This window comes from Monomorium pharaonis, chromosome 2 (assembly GCF_013373865.1).
Source record: "Monomorium pharaonis isolate MP-MQ-018 chromosome 2, ASM1337386v2, whole genome shotgun sequence".
NCBI classification, from domain to species: Eukaryota; Metazoa; Arthropoda; class Insecta; order Hymenoptera; family Formicidae; genus Monomorium; species Monomorium pharaonis.
This window is the reverse complement of record NC_050468.1, coordinates 6,453,068-6,472,436: the sequence shown is the minus strand read 5'-3', so window position 1 is coordinate 6,472,436 and position 19,369 is coordinate 6,453,068. Positions and strand designations below refer to the sequence as shown.

At 42.4% G+C, this 19,369-nt stretch overlaps 1 protein-coding gene across 8 annotated transcripts in view; it reads left to right on the top strand.

Moving 5' to 3' along the window:
- The window catches only part of LOC105830824 (histamine H2 receptor), a 172,653-nt gene that overhangs the window by 6,025 nt on the left and 147,259 nt on the right, over positions 1-19,369 (top strand). For 3 of the 8 annotated variants that reach the window (XM_036282978.1, XM_036282977.1, XM_036282974.1), the window contains exons 2-3: positions 1,014-1,550; positions 2,187-2,641. The gene's annotated coding sequence lies outside the window, so the exon portion shown is untranslated. Of the gene's footprint in view, positions 1-1,013; positions 1,551-2,186; positions 2,642-15,055; positions 18,732-19,369 lie in introns of those variants that run through there. The other 5 variants (XM_036282979.1, XM_036282976.1, XM_036282980.1 and 2 more) reach the window with 3 other exon arrangements.

Below are 19,369 nucleotides of genomic sequence, written 5' to 3'. Positions count from 1 at the left end.
ACAAAATATCTTCAAGCTCTCGTACTCGGAAAATGTGACGGCTTCTTATAATTTTCAAATCCACGTGAGTCACGTAGGGAGTGTAAAAAACGTCTTGAGTGCCAAAATGCACAAATACGAAAATAAAATAAAGTAAAAAAAAATGGGATAAAATTTATGAGACATATCTCGTAAGGATAACCTGAAATATGAAATATGAGGGTGGGATAGCCACGAAAATGTCTTGAGGCTCTTAATAACGTGTGGCTAGCCATAACGTATCTGCAAAATGGCACTCATCTTAAATGTAGCGCTCGATGTAACCGGATATAATTCTGCAACGAAACACTTGCGCGCGTATACGCTCGCGAATGATTCATCGGTGCGTTTACACGACGTCGGATGAGGAAAGGCGGCTATTTTCGGTCGCGCGGATTCGAATAGCGCTCGTTGCGGAACGGGACGCTTTTAACGGCTCTTACGCCGTTAAAACAGGAAGCTGATACCGACGTATCACCGTTATCGTATAATATGAATTTATATGACAATACCTTTCTATTACGGCCGACAATAGCGGCGGCGGTGTAATATTACCAAGTCGCCCCCGTTGTAATGTATAGTCTGCATGCGCTCAGCTCTCTCTCTCTCTCTTTCTCTCTCTCTCTCGTCTGTCTCTCTCCCTGCCTCTCTCCGCGGACCATAAAGCGAATAATATAGCTCGCACGCAAAATGAAATATTTCAATTGCGGGACTCGCGTTAATTGCGCGCGCGCTCGCTCGCGCGGGCGCGGCGTTTCAATTATCGTAATGAATTACGGCGAGCGCGAATTCCGTCGACGCAAGCGTGGCCGAGAGAGCGCGAGATACGGGTGTGGATCTTTCCCGCGGCCGCGGCCTACTCGATCGATCTCAATCCGCGGACGTGGTGCCGTTCGGAGGCGCCCGCGTGGAAATATAATGAATATGTAAATATTCGACGGGGATGTGCGCGGGGTCGCGTTGTCGCTTGTAAATAGCGGGGGTGCGTGTAACAGGTGGTGTGCTCTCTGTCTCGCCCGGGCGTCGCGTCGGTGTTGTCGCTCGTCACTCTTGACAATGGCCGTGCAGGCCGACGGTGGACCGCGACGATGTACTCGCGCCGGTGACCGGACGTGGGTTCCTCGTGAATTCACCAACGTTGGTTGGCTCGTCGCCGGGACGCACGTACACGCGGGGAATCCCTGCACGGGCGCGAAACGTGCACGGCGTGGCCAATGAAAGTTAAACGGGCGATTGCCAGTTACCGCGCGACAAAATAATTGCAACGGCAACAAGTACGGCGTCGGCGTATCGTTTCTTCTCGAATTGCCCCGCTCAACCGGCTAATAACATTGTCACCCACCGTTGTTGCCTGCGAAGAAAAATGAGTTTTCGGGATCGTTCGGTTGAGATTGCCGCGATTACTTGTTCAGGACTCCCCGGCGAAGCTCATTATAAAGTCACCCCTACAAAGAAACCTTTCCAAGTCAAAGCGCTGCGCGAGGTTCGATTTTGCGGTCTGTGGACGGCATGCGAATTTCCGCAATTTACGGGTAAGGTTTCTTTTAGAGGAACTTGTTGACGGAAGCCAAACGCGGGAGGCGTAATTAGATGACGCGAGCACACTGAGACGTGTAAAATTTGTCAACTGTATACGTAGACGTTATATATAATTTGTTCTATTCGATTTATGAATTTATTAAATGAAGTCCCGCAACGAATTCGTAGTTATCGCGGATTCGAGGAGAAGATTTGTGAAGATATAGCTTCAATGTTGTAATACACGAGGGACGGTCGAGGGCGGGGAAACGGGAAAAGGAAATGAAACGACGCTAAAGGTGCGGCTCGAAAGTTACATCGGGCAGTAGAAAGTGCTTCCGGTTTGCAGTTCGATACGAGGTACAAAAATAACGAAGCTTGACACGAAGCTAGTTGGCCTCAGTCACGTCTTGTGTATTTAAAGGAAAAAAAAAAAAAACCACGAGCCAAGGGAACGCGCGCGCGCGCATCGTGTTTCAGCCTCGCCTAATTACGCCGTCGCAAAGGGCTTCGCGGTTCACTTTCGAATCACCATCGCGTTGACCTTCGGGCCTCTCGGCGAAACGATCGGCGGCACGTGATATGACGTGGCGATCGATATCTTTATGCCGCCCCGGCATGCATTGTGTGAAAGGCGTGATCTTTTGCAGGGCTCGCTCTACATCCCGTAGGCTACTGTCGACTGCAACGTAATCACACCGCGAGCCTGCCCTAGGCCTCCTCACCGTTCGCGGCGTCGTCGGCCCATCAGCTCGCGTATATAATACCCGCATTGTCGTCCGCGCTCCAAGATGAACGAACGATCCGAGGAGGAGTATATAGTGCGTTCGGCGCGCTGCGAGACGACGAGATGAAATCGCGCGGTGCTATTAACCGGAAGATTCGAATCGATTCACGTCGCGTCCAGTAATCCCGAATGGTGGTGGTGATGCGCACGACTCGATAATCATGATAAGTGAGCGCGTTCTTATCGCGACGTTGATGAAACACGTGTGCGAGACGCGCGTGTGATCGCGGATCGACTTGACTGGCCGCTCGGATCCACGTGTACCCGCAGCACACGAACGCATCCTTCGAGGAGCAGCGGATCGCACTCCAGTGACCGGTGAGTACTGCTTCACTCACTATCAAGTACCCTTTGTCAGTGGCGTCTGCCTAGTCGCGCGGGCAAACGGACCGACTGGCAATTCTGGAGGCTAGCTTCCCGATCACCAAGGATCTGGAAGCCTCTCGGAACCATCTCTTTGTATCTCACGAAACAATATTGTTGGCCAATTAAAATTTATTTTTTTAATTTTCTTTTTGACTCTTCGATTTTCCAAGCGAACCGTTCGTCTCATGAATTAATAATACGAGAATTATAATAATCGTCATCACTTATGATTGTACAGTTTTCAAGATTTATTTCACTACGTATATTGATATATGTATTCATTATATTTTCATATCTCATCATTTTTGACATCGTAAATGTGCTGTTATATACGGAAATTTGGGAGGATTAACTGCTCGCCCCACTTGGAAACTTATGTCTGGAAATTAGCGTACGAATCGAAAGATTAATGAAGCAGTCTTTATTTTATAAATAGTTTTACGTACATAAATAGTCATTTCCTTTTATAATGTTTAAGACAGTTGGTTACCCAAACTTGTTTTGGTGTCTCGTGTTTCCAAGGCCAAGCAGACGATCCTGTACTTTATGTGCATTTCAATAAACGGAATCAACATTGAGGAAAGTTTGATGGATTACGGATATAAAAATATGAACGCATTTCCCCATACCGTGATATTTTTGTATATAAAAAAAAAAAAGATTCATTTTTCTTGATAACGTAATCGTATTCTAACCTGTAACCAAAACGATGCTTCCAAACTTATATCCTGATTCCATCCAACTCTTCAAGTAGAAAATGTTATCGAGGGTGAAAACTTTTTCATTCATTCGTTGGAAACTTCCACTCTCTTATGAATTATTCAATATAGAATAAAACATATACAAATTTATCACGCGTTATCAAGATAAACTTCTTTCGTAAAGTATATAATAAAAATATAAATAATGCGCGCGTGAAGGGATTCTGAATATATACAATTCTATATGTACCAAATATATGCACCGTTTTATATCGCGAGTTTGACGATGATATTCTCTCGTCATGTATGGCCGGAATAATAAAATGAAATCGTGCCGATAAGCGCTCAGTTCTCTTCGGCGTTATCTCGCAAAATGTTTATCGCAATAAGATCGTGGAGGTCGTTTCCGTTTTTAACAGTAATCGTTCGATTTGCTTCGCTCGTTCGTCGATCGCGAAGGAGCTAATTTTCTCGTGCGAAAGAGCGAACGTTGGGCCTTATCGATCGTGTCGATGCGATCCTCGATCGGAACGAATCGCCGCAATGGCGATTCGATATGCCCCGCGCGGCTTACATGAAACACCACCGGCACAATACCGAATGTGATGCACGTTAAGCGCGGCCCCGTGTTGCGTATATCTTGACGACGGAATGCGATGAATGAAGGCACCGCAATATCCGCCCATGCCGGTGGAAGTCGTAACTGCCGGCCCGCGTGCCCGCGCGCGCTATTACTCCTCAATGGTCGACCGCGGTTAATTGCGAGGCAATATTCAAAGTAATTCTCGGTCCCCCGGCCAGGAATACGGCCTAATTGACTTGTAAGCCGACGCGTTCGATCGGCCGGCTGATTGCAGACGAAGAATAAGCGTTTCTCCGTTTCGCGAGAGGCCGATATTGCCCGCGCTCACGAGAGAGTGTAGGTACGGTATTCTCGGTACTCCCAGAGTGCCGTAAGGATCGTAAACCGTCTCTGGCGTTTTCGTGGCTCGGAAACTGCGCCTCGAAAATCGTCGCAGCCATTACGATCGTTAGGTAATAACGCAATATACTATATAGCGAGGCGTCCTATAAAGGAAGCCGCAAACGTAAACGTCGTGCCGAATGTACAAACGCGAAATGGCATTTCTTCCCCAATTCGTCTCCCCTCCCCCCCCCTGCCTCCCAAAAAAAGAAAAACCATCCCGGATAATTGTCCGACGAGACGAGGTATACTCGCCATTTTGCTACCGGTATTCAATTCCGAGCGGGCTCTTGCGAGAAAGCATAATTAACGCCGTCGGATTGTAAATTCACTCTAGTATAAATATTTGCATCTCGGAACTCCGCGCGCGCACAAAGCCTGCATACATTTGAATATATCTTCTTTCCGCGGAGAAATTCCGCGGGCGCACCGCGCATATCGCCGATACGACCAACATCGGGCACGGCGGGCTTATTTCAATCTTCGTAACTCGCGGCGTTGATCTTCTTGGATCTACAAAATTAAAGCAAAGCGCGACCAAGTGCGACGGAGCCGAAGAAACGCAATGAAAATGACAAGGCGCCAGGTCTCTTTTAGTATTTTTATGAGAGTAGCGCAAAAACTCGGATTATTGAAATCTCGTTAAGGCGTACATGAGGGCAAATCGCGAGAAACACGAGAAAACGAGATAAAATTTGTTTAGACAGCATTCTCTCCATCTCATATGTACGTCTCATCTCAATTCCCTAAAGTTTTCATATTCTTGTATTAAAAGAATACAATTAATGGTACTCCACCAACTCGATATACAAATGCATCATTTTCCCTAAAATCACTCTCTAATGTGTCGCACCCTGTCAGTCTGCAGCGTTTCGCTAATTTGTACATTATTTAATTCCATTGTGATTTAACGTACGCCTTCCGCCATTTTCGAAATAAATGGTTCATTTAATTCCCGTAATTTCTGTAATTGTCGTAATTTTCCAGTGGACCGCACCGTCATTCGATTATCGATGTAACGAATTTGCACGCGAATCGACTTTAACCCTTTGTGGCGCGGCGTAATTTCGAGAAACGGCTCGACATTTAAAAACTCCCTTTTTATTTTGATGACAACGGCACTGCCTAATGTAATCATCTTCCGTCAGCGTCCAGCGTTGTGCAAATATTCGTGTAAATATTCGTGGAATAATTGGGAAATCGTGGTGACAATGAATGGATTATCATAAAGTACTGCCAACTCGGAATTCGTCGCTATGTAATATCGCGAAAAGTTGGTCCTCCGAGCTCCGAGTGCGCGGAGAGATTCGCGCGACTCTATATATTTTCACCTGAAAGCTATCGATCGACAATACGAGGTAGCGAGCGGTAATATGAACCGTTTTACTTCAAACGCCACCCGTTCTAATCCCTATTATTTTCCAGGAATTGAAACCGATGTAATTTCGATGGAATTAGATTTCGACATTATCGAGCTCGAAACTCTGACTTTTTCGCGACAAAGGAGACACTACGACAAACGTCGTTGTCGTCGTCGTCATCATTCGTCTTTTCGTGGTAGGTGATTGAACTCGCCGAAATTACGTGGATTTCAATACTCATGAAACTTAGACGAGCGAATAAGACGATTCACAAAGCGTAGATAGCTATAGGCCCGTGAATCCCGTGGGTTTCGAGCAAACGCGGCCTCTCTCTCTCTCTCTCTCTCTCTCTCTCTCTCTCTCTCTCTCTCTCTCTCTCTCTCTCTCTCTCTCGGGCGATGAGCGAGCGGAGTCAACGAACTTCTCCTCGCGTTTACGTAACCCCGGTCGTGTAAACATATCGATCCATGCGGGGGCATGTGCGCATTGTAGCTTTATTTCGTAGTGGAGTCGCTCGGTATATACCGGCGATGAGACTACTGGGGAGGGTCAAGTTGACCCTCGTCCTCGCGGCCCTTTGTCGACCGTCGCGAGCGATCGCATTCCGATTCGCACGTTACGCGTTACGCGTTCCAATTGGACGCACCGCGTAAAAGAGAGAAACGTCCCAATCGACCGAATATTCTCAAGCGACGGACGAAAAAAATTTTTTTTGCTCACGCGAGAGGAATTTTTTTTCGCGATTGCGCACGAAAAACGTCGTGTCAAGCTGCACGCAGAAATATATATATATATATACTGTAAATTACTTGAATTCATTAAGTACATATTATTTGTTTCGAATATTTCGCGAGAGTGAGTTTGTAAAATTTATTCAAAATACACATATTTTGAACTTTCTAATAAATTAATAGTTTTTTCATTGATGTTCTTGATTAATAGTTTAATCAAGAACATTAAATTAAAACGAAAAAATGGTTTACTGTTCTGACTTTCGACAAAATTTTATATTTTTCAAAAGTGTATAAATTTTTTTTTAGTACATATAATAAATTTTTCTAACATTTGTGATGAATATATATTTTAAGATTATTATCAAGAAATATATTCTTTATTAAAGATAATCGTTACTTAAAGAAAAGTAAATTGAATAATCCTTTTGCTTAGCAGAGTAAAAAATATTTAATATTTTTCTCTGTGTTTTTCTGCGGACATTTTTCGTGTTTCTTATTTCATCGCGATTTTTAGGCGTTTTCAATTTTACTCGTTGTAATTTTCAGAAATTTGAAACGTTTTTAATAGATAGAAACGATTAGATAATGCAATGACCCGTTAAAAATAAAATAAGAGTAACAAGTGGCAGATTGGTTTAATAAAATATAAATGTTATATGAATCAAGAAATATGAACAAATCAAATTGTTTCCTTTAATAAATTTCTGATAAGTATGTGAAGCTTAAAATATTGATCGAAATTTACATTAAAATTGTAAATAAACTTTTAGCAAATAAAACTTATTTTTAAAACGTTCTATTTATTCACTTGCGTGAGCGCTTATTTTAATTTTTTCTGTACACAGAAAAAAGTAATATAGCCAATAACATATGTAATTGCAGGCTACCAACTATATAAAATACTCAATACAATAATATTTACTGTTAATGCAGGTACAGTGTTGATACTGCAATAGCATATATTATTGTATTGAGTATATCTGTAGTTGACAGAGCCTGCAACTGCATATCTTATTGGATATATTACTTTTTTTTCAGTGTAGAATGTGCCATACATATTAATAATTTTTTCTTAAGAAAGTATAATTTTATTTATCTTGGGTACTAAACTTAAAGCGATTGAAATTTCGTAATCTGAGCACTGAAAAATTCATTATGATTTTGTCAAAAACTCAGAATAATAAGCAAATCTTATTTCTTTGTTTTAACTTGATATTCTTGATTAAACTGTAAAAAATTTTTGTAAAATTACAACTATAATAGTAATTTTGAGACCAACTATAATAGTTGTAAATTTTCTCGTGTCTATAATTTTGCAGTATACAAGTAAAAATAGTTTAATATATCATAAATTTGTTTACGGTGTATACACAAGTGTAAAAAACAAATTAAGAAATTATTGCGAAATTTATATTACAAAATTACATACACATAAAAATTTACAACTATTATAGTTGGTCTCAAAATTACCCACTATTATAATTGTAATTTTACAAAAATTTTTTACAGTGTAAAGTATAAAATTGGGAAGTGTAGAATACACATTTTGAACAAATTATTTCCTAGATTTGCAATTGTGGTTTCTAGGGAAAAAAAAACAGTAATTTCAATCAAAATCTACACATATTCTGAACAATTCCGTAATACGTGAATTAGTGTTTCCGACATGTATGAAGAGCTTGTTTTCAAACTGCCTTGAATGTACAATACATTGTAAAAGCTCGAGCTTATGTATCGCAAACTCTCACAGTGAATTGGAAAGTTAACAATCGCGGTGCTGGGAAAGAGTCACTCACCGAGTCAGATGTCCCCGCGTGGGCGTCCGATGGCACGTGTCGCGATACGTCGGGGCCGCCAACTGCGTATTCCGGTGCGTGAATGCGTAATGGATCAGTGGCGGATTCGTCGTCGTTTTCATCGCCTCAGGAAACGAGCGAACCTTTCAGAATTCTCGCGACAGTTCCGTTCTATGAACGTTCATACACATACGACGCATACACACTGTAATTTCGCCGTCATCTGTTGTTCCGTGGACTGTACGAATATCGATTCTTTGTAACGGCTCTTCCCTTCCGGTGTCCCGTTAATTGTATCAAACGGTACAGGGACTACATAAAAAAAAAAAATTTTTTTTTTTTAACGAAGATATCCACGCTCGCTATTTTCGAATTTACGCCGACGCGATGATCGAGAGACTCGTTCGTCGATGCCCGATTCGACAAGTACAAATTGCGATTTATTACTAATGAGGGCAGCGATGAAAATATTTACGCTCTGAGACGCGAGCTCTATGCTAACTAATTAAACACCACCTGCCATAGCACGGAAGATTATAACTAATTATTAACTTCATTAAGCATTAATCTGCTTTGCGCGATTGGTAGTCATTAACACGAGTTAATTAGTCAACCGCTGTTAGTTGTCAACAAGATGGATACAGTGATATTAAGAGGGGAGATGCCCGCAACGCGAAATTCAACCTCCCCCGTTGAATCATCGTCGTTTATTACTTTCGCAATGTCGTCGCATCAGCACGACTCGGCGAGAGACGAAATCTCGTTAAATAGCCGTTGATTCCGCAATTAAGGTTAACTCAGTTACGCGACAATCGCTTGTAATTTAATCAGCGCGCGTAGTTACTCATTTCCATTATTTTACATAATATCAAGTGGCCGTGCTGCAGCACTAATTAACGGTAGTCATGTAATAGTGCTACGTGGTTCTCTCCATCCCGCGGTACAGTCGTACGTAATTGTAGCAGTTACGAGGAAGGGGAGGGAAAAAATTGCGTCACGCGCGTGGAGGAATTCGCGATACATTGCCGCGGGAGCGGCTATAAATTCGCGAAATTCGTTGAGGTGAAAATTTATGCCAAACGTCCGCGCGTACCGCGACACGGCCCCGCGCGCACCGCATACAGGCTGTTTCACAATTCGCGTGCGCCCGTTCAATTCCCGCACAACAGGTTCTCGACGGGAGACCTTGAGCCGCGAACGAGCCGAGAAACCCCTCGCGGGGAAAAGAGATTCGGGAGAGGTATATCGTTATCTGCTCGTTAACATATATTTACGATAGCATCGGAAATTTTTCGGGGAGAAAGTGACGGCGGATTCCCTTCCATCCATCGACATTTTAGTCACGGGGAAAAAATACATTCCGCGTAATGAATTTGCCATTAAAATTAATGGTCGGGGGGCTCTGTCGTCTTAATCGTGTTTCATATTAATATTCATCCCGCGACGCGCGCGCAAAACGCCATCCCTCCCTTATCGATCTCGCATATCTGGCGATGTGCGCCTTCGGCCGAGGTGGCCTCGATCGCCCCCCCTCCCCCCCCCCCTCCACCGGTCTCCTCGAGAGGAGAGCGCGTCGTCCACGTCCGCTTTATTAACGACGGAAATTAAAGAACCCCGGCTTGCTTAATTCTGGGACACTCTGTATAACACCGTGTGTACCCCGTTCTCGCGCGCCGGTTCTGGTACACGTGGCTGCTGATATACGGCGGCCCGGCGGAGCACGGGCACGACACCGAATTTAATAACGCGGAACTGCGCGACGCGCCGAGGTGCGACGACCACCCCCTCCTCCCCTCTCCCCTTCCCCACCTCACACTCGCCAGCTCGCCGCGGTCCATACAATCGGGACAATCAACGTCGTCGAGCGGCCATTAGTCCGCGATTACGGGCGACTTTATTACACGGCCGTCGCCGCTGCCGCCGCTCCTCCTAGAACGAAACGCACAATCGGCGGCATTATCGGTGTTCAGACGCGAGTGCTCTTTCTCTCTCTCTCTCTCTTTCTCGTACCGAGAGAAAGGGACCGACCACGTCCGAGTGTGCTCTATCCCGGCGATCGGATTTGCCTCGCAGCGGGCACTCGAGCAGCCGAGCACTCGTTCTCGCTCTCGGGGGCGAACGACGAGCGCTATCGGAGCTCGAAGCGGCGGGGGAGCGAGGGGCAGGGACCCGTTCTTAAAACAGCACGTTAATCGGCGGACGTTACTTAAAGGGGAAATGACAATGGGTTAATGAACGTGCGCGTCTCTGGCGTCCGGCCGTCGCGCGTGTATCGCTCTCTTTTTCGTTACTCTCTCTCTCTCTCTCTCTCTCTCTCTCTCTCTTTCTATGGACCTTTGCCTAACCGAGAAGAATCGTCACGTTGTGCCAGAAAAAAATACAAGCGGACAAGGCAGACGATACAATTTCCCACCGGAAAGAGCTGAACCATACAACCATATAATCGCGAACAATAATTCCCGAGCAGTCGCGACGTAGGTAAACAGACGTAACGGGTTCTACTGATTTTATTGCGCTGCGAATAGCTCTTTAAGCGTCGTTTATATGCTCGAGTGTGGCGCGCAAAAAGAGAAAGAGCCGGCAGATAAACGCCGGTCAGACACGAGAAACGGCGATAAGACGCCGATGGCGCGCGCGCGTGAATTCCCCCTTTTGTGCACAGGCACATAAAAACGAACAATGGCTCGTTGGCGAAGATAGCCGCGCAATTATCCACCCGCGCAACCGCGAGAAAAAGGGACCCGGGTCCCACCTGCGGGCCCTCGATACCAGGTCCGGTATCTCGAGCGCGTTCCTTTCGAACTGAAGAGAAGAAAAAAAAAAGAGAAGGACAGAGATATACGCGAGGCTGGGCGCGCCCGGAATCGTTCGGACGTAGGAAGAGCCGCCGTCCATATACCGTACATGTGAGAAAGAGCGAGTATAGGTATGGACGAGTCGCGATCGCGCGCGGAGAGGTTAGGTTCGCCGGTGGACGCGGGAACGTGGCGAGGAGCTACGCGAGATGCGTCATCGATCCGTAGATCTCTTCTCTTTCTTTCTCTCTCTTTCTCGCGCTCGCGCTCGCGTGGTGACGACGTCGACGTGTTGTACATAATACGTGAGCGTGGCTCGCCAAAATCGCGACGGACTCGCGGATGGAATTCACCGCCGGGCGAGACGACACTCGCGACGAAAATTTGGCGCCCGCGCGAGACGCCGGACACGACGGCCGTGGCTTTGTCCCGCTCCCCGCGTTTACCGTTTCGACGGTTGGCCCGCGTCTCCCGACTCTCCCGAGGCCGGGTCGCGAGTCGCGGCGGCTCGGTCGCCATTTTTGACTAACTGCCGAGCGTAACGGTACGGCACGTAGGCGCGAGAAAGAGAGAAAAAAGAAAAGACGCGCGAGAGAAGGCGCGACACGCCCGCGACGGTGTTCGCGCTCGGACGCGTCGTAATGGGCCTATGTACTCGTCGAGAGAGAGAGAGAGAGAGAGAGAGAGAGAGAGAGTGAGAGAGTCGAGTCCTCCCTAATAATCCTGCGCCCGTGATGCAGCTTTCATGTCACGTACACCGCGTTCCGCCGTCGCTCGACGAATTTTCGATGATTACGCGACTCCGGACTCGGAATTCTATCTACAATTCGACAAATCGTAAATATAATCGCGGATACAATCTTACGTCAACTCTGGATACGATAGTTATGATTTATATCACGACGATGAATAATGGCCTAATAACTATATTAATTATAAATTAAGTCATATTTATTTTTTTTAATGGAATCCTTTTTTTCGTAAACGTAATCAGCTGAGATGATTTTTACAGTTAAAAGTCGTTTTTAAATATTGTGATATGTTGTAATTATTTGTTCTGTAATTTACTATTAATATCCGAGGATATTACGTATATGTATACATTTAAATATTGTATATATTGTAATTGTTTGTTCTATAATTTAATATTCATTAATATCCGAGGATATTATATATATAGATTTAATCAATAATTTCTGAAAAATGTAAAAGAAACTAAAAAAGATTAAAAACATGGAAGAAGCAGCTTATTATATGACAGTATTTCTAAAATAATAAAGAAATTATAGTTGATACTTTTATATTACGAATTTTCGTTGCAATTGTATATATTTAAAAGATTGTAAACAATAATTATATTAGATAAAAAACAAAAATGTGTCTAATATCCATTTTATAGCAATTTAAAATAAAGCTAAAAATTATTAAGAGTAATTTATTTTTATTATATTAACTTATTTATATTAATGCTTATTTCTTCGTTATATTATTACATGAGTATAAAAATTATATAAAATATTCAATAAAAATCAAAATAAACATTTATAGAAACGTGATATAAACTTTTTGTTTTGTATGAACATAAAGATGTTAATAGTAGTGCAGTTTTTTTCTTAACTCAAATTTCATTCAAACTCATTATTTCGAATTTATAATAAAAACTCTCACCATACTCGCGATTGATTTTAGACGTAAGCGATCACCTGGGGTGTTTTTTACATTCTAAACCAGTTTTTGTTGAAACTAGCCAAGATACTATGAATATATGAGTCATAACTTGTTTCTATTGTACAAATTTGGTCTCGGAATCTTTGAATAAAAGGCGGGTATGGATTTTGAATCAGCAAGAAAAAAAATTGCTATTATGTGAGCTTTATTTCTTCGACGAATGGAAAAAAAACGTCCCCCAGGTGACTATTCTCTAGTAAAACGTTTAAATTGTGGAGGTATAATAGCACGGGTTCGCGTTCACCTTTAAAATATTGATAACCGATGCACCGGGATGACCGGGGCCCCAATATGCAGAGCGAGAGAAAGGAAAACAAACGCGCGTGTCGCGGAGCGGCGCGGCGCAGCGCGGCGCGTCCCTGGTCGCCGCGCGGAGTTTCGCGCTCGCGAAATTGCACGCTCATATCTTTCGCGCTCGCGCGTCCGCGGAATGAAAGAAAAGGGGTAGCGGTGCGCGGTAGGCGGGAGGGAAAGGGGGACACGGAAACACACGCGTGTAATTCCGGCGAATTTTCGTGAAATTGCGCTCACGTCGTTCTCTCGCGGGCACACTGCCATTGCCACGCTGCCGCCCCGTCCGCCCCGGGTCCATTTTACGGCTGACTCAGCAACGAATTTCACCGACGCGGCGGCAACGAATATTGCTATTGGTAACAGTTTCTGAATACCGTGGGTACCGCCGCAATTTTCGCCCGAGACGAATATACCGCGCGCGAGCACGGTGGCGGCGGCAGCGGCGGCGGAAGCCCCGGCCGAGTTCACCGCACATGTTTTCGCCTCTGAGGGCAGTCCCTCTCTCTCTCTCTCTCTCTCTCTCGACGGGGTCATTCTCGCCGAGGAAACCGTTCCGGTGCGAAACGAGACGGGTTAACCCTCTTGCGGTTCCGCTCTGTTCCGCGACAGTTGCCTGTCAGGTTCCATTTAGCCTCTTCGCCGCTGCGCGTTTAGTTGCCGCCTTCGGCCCATTCTCGGGGAACAATGCTGCCCAACTAACTGAAAGAATCCCATCTGACGCCGGAGTCATTTTTCAGAAAATCACATTTCACACTCTGTTTCGCACGATCCACATTTCGCTTGTTATTTAACTGTAGGACTGTCATCCGTTGACGAGGTGCGATTCTATTTTCGTGCAAGGATACGGACACCACGTTTGAAAGACGTTTCGCGGATATCTGAAAATCTAATCTATCTTGACGCGTTTCTGTTTTATGTATACTATAGATATTATAATTGTGCAACTGAAACGAGTGTTATATATCGCTTGTACATTAAATAACCAGACGAAATTCCCGTGACGCCGAGTTTCCAGGTGTAGTCGAGTCACTCACAATTTCACAAATCCGAAGGGTATCTTGCACGTAAAACTCCTTCGGCCGCTTCTGAAACTAATTCTTTACGACCATCTGAGTCACCATCTGCGTCCGACCCAAATCTCCGCCCCCTCGGAGCCTTTTCCAAAAACATGGAAGTTGCAATTCGATAGGTCCGGGTCTATAGGGAGGATGTTTCAACACTTTCCATCGTTGCATTCAGTTGTTCCTGAATCGTGCGGACCGCATGCGGACGAGCATTGTTGTGCAGCAGGATAATACTTGTCCACATGTGGTACGCACGATTCAGGAACAATTGAACGCGAAGCGATGGGAAGTGCTAAAACATCCTCCCTATACCGCGGACCTATCGCCTTGCAACGTCCATGTTTTTGGAAAGGGCTCTGAAGGGGCGGAGATTTGGGTCGAATGCAGGTGGTAACTCGAATCGCAAGGAATTAGTTTCAGGAACAGTCGAAGAAACTTAAAGCGAGATATTGTCTTCGACTTGTCAAACAATCGGGGACTCGAGCCTCGATGCTCACAGGAATTTCTTTTGACTGCTGTGACGTATGTAAATAATATAATCGATAAACAGGTTTCAGTTCAACATGATAATATATTCTAAATCTTTTGCGTGTCTGACTGATTTTTATTTCTTTAGCTTCTACTTCGAAATTAACAGAAACTATGTATACATACGCGTAGTTAAAATATTTTATGCAAATTGATTTTAGGAATGTCTTATAATAGCAACATTTTTCACATTATTCACGTTATACATATAAAACAACAATTTAATCGATAGTAAAATTGTATCCTTTTTTTTTTAAATTTTCTATTCAAATATTTATTTTAATAATGACATTTATGTTATATTTTTGGATTATATATTTTTTAGATGCATAAATTATAAAACTTATATTTCATGTATATACTGCGATAAATATAAAACTTTTCTTTAATATTCTATGTATTATTAATATTATTTCAAATATTTTTACTTAATTTTTATTAAAAGTAAAATAAAAATTATGAAAAAATGCAAATAAAAATTAATTAATTCGTTTCGAAGATGTCAATAAAGTTGAATTATATCTTCTTTATGTTAACTGTTTAATATATTATAGTCCTTTCAGTTTAAAAGTTTGTCTAATAAAATTATTGCTATCGATTAGTACAGATCGTTACAAGTAAAACGTTAATTTAACATAAATTAGCATTACGATATATTTACTTTTTATTTTCCTGTTTAATGAAAGGAATTAAATAGACTTAAGAGAGATTCGTATTTATAATCGCTTTCCTGCTGAACAAATCAATTAAAACCTGTCTTGAGATAAAACCGATACGGCTTAGCAAATGGATGATAATGCTATATTTATAATTGATGATTTAACTGAAAAGTTAAATAAAACTTGTTTTGGAACATATCCTGTTTCTCGGAATACAATTTTATTTCTCTCACGATGCAATAATAATCAAACATAAATAGCTTCTGAATATTATTAACTAAGTATTATTTTTGGACAAAAATATTTATGTTTCTTAAGTGTGTTTTGTATGACATTTGAAAAAAAATTATTTTTAAATCATTTTAATAATTTAAATAGTTTACAATCAGCTAAGAAACTAAGAGTAATTATTTATGTAAAAAACCTTTAAGGATTCGGATTCAAAAATATATTTTCAAAGAGTTAAAATTGGAAATTATTTACTTATTCACTTTACGACACTCTTGTGGTTTATATAACCATGCCGGATAATTTTCTTGTATTGGATGTTGATTAAGCAATACGTGTCTTTTTTTATTTAAAAAACTAATCTTTTCGAATTCATAAAATATTTGATGTCAATTCTAATGTTTAATCAAGAAATTTTATCTTTCTTTTAATTTAGAAAAATATTTATAGAAGTATTAATTTACTGTTATTACATATTTTTTTCAATATTTCTAAAAAAAAAGAGAAATAAGATTCACGATAATGTGGTTTGAACTTTTTGATACAATTAAAATTTACAATGTTTGATTTACTAAACATGATTTCTTCTTTTAGGAAAAAATGTAAAAAATTAATTTACATATATATGTCGCACAATTTACAAATCAATTAAATTCGTTGCATGTTCGGGATCGATTCAAGCAACAATATTTTTATTGATTTTCTAATATTCTTAAAGTGTCCTTTCATTACAGAGTGAGGTTAAACGATAAAAACTAAATTTATCTTTGACGACGATAACGACGGAATAAAACGCTAAATGTACGATAATACTCTTTTTCCAACCTGGTTCGAGGTATATAAGCGAGACGATTCAGGGCGTTTATTTTATGATATGTCTGTTTTTTTAATATCGTAAGTGTCTCGTAGCGGGGCGAGGAATTGACTGTGAACGCTCGAAGTTTGGCGCTCGCGCTTGTAAACAAATCGAGAGTATCATGGCCGCGGCTCGCGTGCACGTTGTTTACACAAGGTCGCCGTGTTATCATTCGCAGGCGCATATGGCTGAGCGCGGGCGCGAATCGCTCACCGCGTGTCGTCGCGTTATTATTTCCCGGGGCGCGACCGCAACAAGTTCTAAGGGAGAGACAAATACCAGATATATACCCGATTATTTCCTAACGATTATCAACAGGTAGCGGCGAGAGACCAACCGCTCCGTTATTATCCGTCGAAACGCGACCGAGACGAGACCGAGGGCAAACGCGATCGTTTCCCATTAGCAACTATCGACTCACGTACTCGCTTAATTCCCATGATTAATGTCTTGCAAACGCATCGTGGCGGCGTCTGTCTCTTTCTCTCTCCCTCTCTCCTCTTAAAGCACAAATTGAGAATGAGAGGTTGTAAATAAATTGTATATATGGAGTACTATTTCGTTGTGGCATTTGCTAGAACGTTGTGCATTTATCAATTAATAATCCTTAAAATCCTATTATGGGTATTTCCAATATCGATTTCTACTCGTACAAGTTTCTCGAAAGAATGGTATTACGAAAAGCTCCATTTTTTGCTGTGCTCGATAAAATTAAAATAGATATTGTTTTTTTTTTCCGTTGTGCTCGGGAAATGTAAAAAAAAGTTAATCGCTAGTGCTAATTGAAATTAGTTGAATCAAATGACGAAAACACGTGAGAAATTGCGTTTAATTCGGAGAATCGCGTGGTGTACGTCGCAGTTAAGTCTCGTCTACAACGAGTCATTACTCATTAGTCGTAAGAAATATAACCAATCATGTTCGCTTATTCGTCTCTAGGATCAACTGTGATTGGTCAGATTTCTTACGACCAACGATTAACGACTCGTGGTAGACGAGGCATTACTCGCGAAACGGGTAGCTATGTATCGATGGCGCACTGTGTGATACATTATGTTTTGACATTAAAAGTATAGAAATGCTTGTAAAAAAATGCTATATTTATCAGACGTCGTGTTCAAGATGGTTTTCCCCACCCAGCGGAACGCCGGCACGCCGTGCAAGTATAAAAACTTTCCATTGTGCTTGATATTTTTGCTATTAATATAACGTAACAGTTTTATAAGATATTCTATACTTTAAAATGTCAAAACATGATGCGTGGGTGAAGGTGTCTTTTAATCTCGAAGCAATTTATGTTATACGAATAAAATATGCGAACAAAGAATTCAGTTAAACAGTCAATTTTGACGGTATATTATATTGAACGAATCTTACTCAGCCATTGATTCGCGTGGTATCAGAATGAAGTTGTCGGCGCAATTCTCGAATTTTTGCGTCATTAACAAAACGGTATTGGATCATAAATACATATCTTAAAACGTCGCGTCTTTAATATTGATCGAGTGTGTAACACAGATTCGCGTTACTTGCGCACCGGCAATTAACCATAAATATAAATATTTCGCGAAATAAGTGCGATTGAAATTCATCGCGTATCGACGAGGTGACTGTATCATTAGGCATCGCATTTTGTCGACATTTATTTCTGCTACTTTACGCAGCGTCCATTTATTTGCGTCGCGATGTACGACAGCGATCCTAAGGGTAACGGTCCGTAAAAGTACTATATTGCACAGAGTGTAAATGGCGCGCCAAGGTGCAGGTATGAAGCGCAATAGACCGAACAGACGTGTAGCTCCGGCCGCAGCGAGTGACTCGTGAAGTTGGCCGCGCGATTTACGAATTCGCTCCCCTCCCCCCTCCCCGCCATTTTGGGCACTGCCGTCGCGTTGTACCTTGCGAGACGAGTCCGGGCGTCAAGCCGTCTCGTGTCGCGGCGTAGCGTTCGCTTGTGTTTTTCTCGCGTTGTTTATTCGCGAAATGCGATACGTCGCGTCCGAAGTGCCGTGGTGCACGGTGTCTCGCGCGAGTGTCGATTCAGTTCAATAACGAACGCATAACCACATTTCTGTGAGCGAGCACAGCGTTCAGTTAACCTATGGAGTGTCATTTGAGGTGAGCGTCGTGTTTTGAAAATGAGTGAACGCCGCACGGTCGCGACCGCAAATACTTGGCTCCGGGGGTGCCGCGCGATCCGGTAATTAGTGTCTGATTGTTGGTGTGTGATCGTAATTGTGAGTGAATGCCATGAAGGAACAGCGACGAAGGAAATTGAAAGCAGGAGGAGGAAGAGGCTCGGGGTGACATCGGGCGACGACGGAGTAATCATGGGTGAGTTTGTAATCTGGTTGAGGACACACCCACACACATACACACACACACATACACACGCGCGCGCGCGCACGCACAAATTAGATTATAGAAATAATTTTATTGTGTAATAATTTTATTGTACAATTGTATTTAATAAATAAATTTATTTATTAAGCTTCTGATAAACAATATACATTCCTATTAAACAGAACTGTAATTAGTTTTCTATATGTTCTGTGCAAGTTTTATTTTTGGAAGGTGGAATAATAATAAAATAAATACGATATAATAATTATTTAAATTATTAATAAATAATTTTTGTTACGTACACTGCCCGACAATGATTCATTTCTATGCACCCTCGCTGGGTAAGAGGGGCGTTGACCTTTATCGACCAGCGACTATTTCGCAGCGATCGATAATTAGATCGATAAATGTGTCCAGTCAGTTGCAATGCCGGCTGATGGCTTCATAGCTACTTTCTTTCTACGGCTGGTATTCATAGTTGAATCTTGTTTCAAGATCCGTCTGAAGCAATATCTTAAAATACTAATACGGCTCTGTGATTGGTTGTTGACATCTTAATGTAGTACTTAAAATGATTTTAAATATAAGACCTGTCTATTAATACCGGCCTACGTTTTCTTTACCCCGCT